The sequence below is a fragment of the Physcomitrium patens genome, chromosome 11 (assembly GCF_059467195.1).
Source record: "Physcomitrium patens ecotype Gransden chromosome 11, ASM5946719v1, whole genome shotgun sequence".
Lineage (NCBI taxonomy): Eukaryota > Viridiplantae > Streptophyta > Bryopsida > Funariales > Funariaceae > Physcomitrium > Physcomitrium patens.
The window spans coordinates 6,072,564-6,077,260 of NC_143420.1; positions in this window are offsets into that span (position 1 = coordinate 6,072,564).

Genomic DNA, 4,697 nt, shown 5'->3' on the forward strand with positions numbered 1-4,697 from the left:
CGTTTTTGTAAGATATTGGTAAAATAGACTAATAGTCCATAGAATAGTCAGTTCACGAGGACAGATAGTTAACTTAGTTATTAAAAGTGGTTAATTACTAGATTACGGTTAGAATCTGGGAATAGAAAGTAAATATATAGGAGTTGTAGAAGTTAGTATGAGTGCTAGACTATGATAGTCATGAGTAGGGGTAAGCTTGGTGCTACTTCTTTGTTTTTGTGTTTCTTTGTTGTTGAAAAGTAATGGATAGTTTTTGAATACTGAGAAGTGAGTCTGTGGAATAAATCAAAGATTGATTTATGAGTTATTGATTATGTAATTAGAGCACTGAGTGATTGAATTATATGAGGAGTTATTGGAGGATTATGATTGTTGTTTATTGAGAGTTGTGTGTGTTTAGATAGAAAAATTCTGTGATTACAAAAATTATATGAATTCAGATTGGTTGGAGTGAAGTCTATTATTTTTGGTGTTGGATGGAAATTATGTATTTTGAGTGGTCTTTTGAGAGTGCAAGGTTGTACACTGTTGTTATCAGTTGATGAAGGAGTATTATTACTAGGAGAAAGCATTGTAGTGTTTCTTGGTATTTTAGTGGTTCGGAATATGGTTAATTGTGTGATCCTAACAAGTAAAACTCATACATTTAGTCTTTCCCTGTGTTCAAATTCTCTTATACAGGTTTATTTTAAAAGGAATTGTAGAATAAGTAAAACAACAATCACATTTTTGGCACCGCTATCGGGGATAGACAATAGCATTGAGTGTTAGGAATTAACTACCAGTTTAGTTAGATGGGAGATAGGAAGCAAATTCATTAGAATATAATGAAAGAGTATGATTATTAAGAATTAGAACTTAACAATAAAGAGAATACGACAGTTGAAAGAAAGAATAGAGAGATCGCAAGCAAGAAATTTATTGCGTAATGAGCAACAACGAAAGTTAAAAAGGAATCATTGACAAAGTTGGATTAAACCATAGTTGCATGCATGTCGGCATATCCGAGTATACCCAGAAGTTGATTGATATCAAATATTTCAGAAGTATATAATATTAGAGAAGTTGCTAAGAGCACTCACGAAAAATTTGGTCAGTAGACCAGTATTTTTCTTGAGGCCATTAACTGCAAGTGGACGAATCATAGAAGAATTGGATACCCCATTGGATACATTTTCAATAATAGAAGCCTCCAATTTCGTCAAAATTGGTTCCGTAGAGTAGCATAAATTATTGGACATTAAGAGCCAATTTAGTGTATTTCAAAATCCATCATTTTTATCTCCAATTCAATCGAATAACTTAGTAAGGGACAATAATAGTAAATTGAAAAAACTTGAAAATTCAAAACAATCAATTGGGAAAGGCACCAGTTATTTTCACAAAAGATTAAGTGGAACATTGTTCTCTTCAATGGCGATGGGTGGTCCAGTGGTTCTAATAGTAGTACAAATAGGTGATGTAAGTGATCGTACAATAAGCGTGGCTCCATTACCTATTTTTAGGAGTTTTTTGGGTACAAATCTCGATCAACATTTGTCTCAGTTTTTGACAGCATATATAGCCAATAATGGAAGAACTGAAGATATTTGATTATGATGGTTGCCAACAACCTTAAAAGTCACGGCATTTGAATGGTACAATTGTCAACCAGTGGATTAATTTTTCAATTAGAAAGCATTGAAGAATGTATTTTTAATCCATTTTCACCCAATTGGTTTTGATAATTGGCTTCAAGAAAGATTAATGACTAGCTAAATGGGTCTAGGAGAGGCAGTGGAATCATACTATGGTTGTGTGGCACATATACTCCGCAAGTGGCCAAATCACCAAATGCCAGAGGCTTTTATATTGTCTATATTAATCAATGGATTGTACCCACCTGAACTAAAAATGTTTGTAAAAGAGGCTCAACCAAATACGGTAATTGCATCTCTTAATAGAGCCAAGGTTTGGGAGGAATGCCATTATGATTAGTTTTTAACTGCGGGTGCCACGATGATTCTAGTTCAAGGCAGCTATCAAAATTCGACATAAAATAGATCAGTGGGTAGTTATGCACGGATGTTAGAAACAATGGCCAATTCCAGTGCGAATATTCAGTGGCCAGTTAATGTCACCCCATTGCAAGCTATACCACCAAACGTGACAACAACGTATACTCCATACTTTCTATATCAACAACAAGCGTTAATTATGAAAGAATTACCATTAATACCACGTCAAAATATTCCAATGAAACCTTGCTATTGAACCTAACAAAGAAAATGGAAGAAATGGCCATTAATATGGCCAAAGATGAGGAAAAGAGGCAGAAGCCTACTAATACTAGGACCAATGTATGGTACAGTAATTGTAAGGGCCACAGTCATTTGGTAACAAAATATCCTTCACCCTCACAAATAATGGATCAATGTACATTTTGTGGAAGAAAGCACTTAACAGCTAATTATTGGAATTAGCAAAGGTAACAAAAATTCAGTAATCAGACCATGATTCCACCAACTTAGTAGGAAGTCAATTAAGTTCAAATGAGAAATACGTTTAGATAGAATAGAAATCGATTTAATCAACAAAATCGAGCATTCAATAACTTTCAAAGTTCCAATTTAATCAGGAGTCTACATTAAACCCCCAAAACTATGGTAAGGAGCAATAGAGGTATCAGCAATATGTTCCATTGACATCATCAAACCAAGTACCTTTTGTACCAATGGGACAACCAGGATCATTTTCTAACCCTACATGGAACAAGCCTAATAGGTATATACCGGTGGAGACACCCAATACGCGTGATGGACGTCAAGAAGACCACTTCATTGTTTTTATTGCAGACAGATTGATTATTATGCTAGTGAATGTCTCAATCCTAGAGCCATTGATGATTATGCGTTAGTGTGTAGGAATTGCAAGCAGTCAGGACATACTTATCAACAATGTAATGCTCCATTCAATTTCAATAATCAGGATCAACAGATCCAAAGCCAAGGAAAAATAGAGGAGATAAATCAAGGTCTTCAAGATTCTCTGATAAATCGGGTGGAATGTCTCCAAGCCATTCTTACCAAAAGTCAGCAAAAGAAAAAAGGACCAATTCAACATTTGGATGAGCATGATGTGAAGGGCCAATTTGATCCAATTATGGAGACATCCAATCTAGGTCCTGTTACGGGCCTCTTACCTAGTATGAGACCTGACTCCGTTGGACAATCCAATGAGGTCTCCATTATGAAGGCTTCAGATCTGTTCGAATTGGTTTCGTTCTCTATATAGTTTTGAGAAACGTCCTATCCATTGAAAGATCTTCTCGAGGGTACAAATTTCAAGGAAGCTCAAGCTACTGTTCCAATTCCAAGTCCAGGCCGGAAGAATATCTTACCTCTCGGAGTAAAATTCAACCCAATGAAAAGAAAGAAGGCATTAGGAATTATCTTAAATATGGAATCCTATGGCATTTTGAAGGATCTGGATGCTATTTGGCCTTCTATTTTTATTAAGCAACTTTTAGTGGTCACACCAGAGTGCCGTTCTATATTGAATTCATTGTTAATATGGCATAGGCAATGCAATAAGGAAGTTTGTGAAGTCAGTTTTAACCCTAACCTAAGTGCACCAACCATCGATGTTTCAATTTACGATATTATGATCTCGAGTATTCAGGTAGATGGTGGTTCCAGCGTTAATTTAATGAACGTTGATACAATAGATGCTTTAGATTTGGAACACTTAGTATCCACAACATTAGTGTTAAGGATGGCAGATCATAGCCGGATTAAACCAATGGATATTTTATGGAGTGTTCAAACTATAATTATTGATATTGTGTATGAAATCAACTACATCCTCTTTCAATTACAACATTTGACTTTATTGTATCCAATTTTATTGAGACGACTCTGCCTTTATCAAGCAAAGGCCAAGAATAGTTGGAATCGAGGTACTTTGACAATTGGCAAGGGCGGAGATAAAATGGTGTTACAAATGTACCTAATATACTATCACGAGGAGTCTCAATTGCCAGCATCTGAATTGATGTTAGACAATGAGCTTAGCTCCGACGATGACGTAGTAGTACCAATTACGGAGGTGCCTATGGAAGCAGTCCAATACCCTAGAGTAGTGTACTAATGTAGAGGTCCAGGGGAGTACTTTATATACCTACCAGATTCAGAAATCTCTGCTAAAGTTAGTATTGATTGGATGACCAAGTATGATGTACACTATGTGAGTACCCTAGACACATGATTCAGTACTTTGTACATGTCGGACTTCCCGACTGAATATTAACCAGCATAGGAGTTGAAACAGAATATTATCGTTGCATCTTTATGTCAAACTATCAACTTGGCAACCACAGCAGAGCCTCGGACAATTAAGATCTATGAAGGTATTGAGAAACAGGAGTTGACCTGCTGGACAAAATTTTTCTTGCATCATAAAGCTACTTTTGCATGGACTTATGATGATCTAAAATGAATTTCAGCTGAAGTCTGTGAGCATCGTATCATTTTAGAGGAGAACACTAAATCCGTACGGCACAGGCAATATCGTCTTAATTCTAAATATTCCCTCATGGTGAAAGAAGAATTGGATAAGCTTCTTATAGTTGGTTTTATTTACTTGGTACCAAATAATGAGTGGATTTCTTCAATTATGATGGTGCCAAAAAAGAATGGAAAAATCCGAATTTGTCAGGA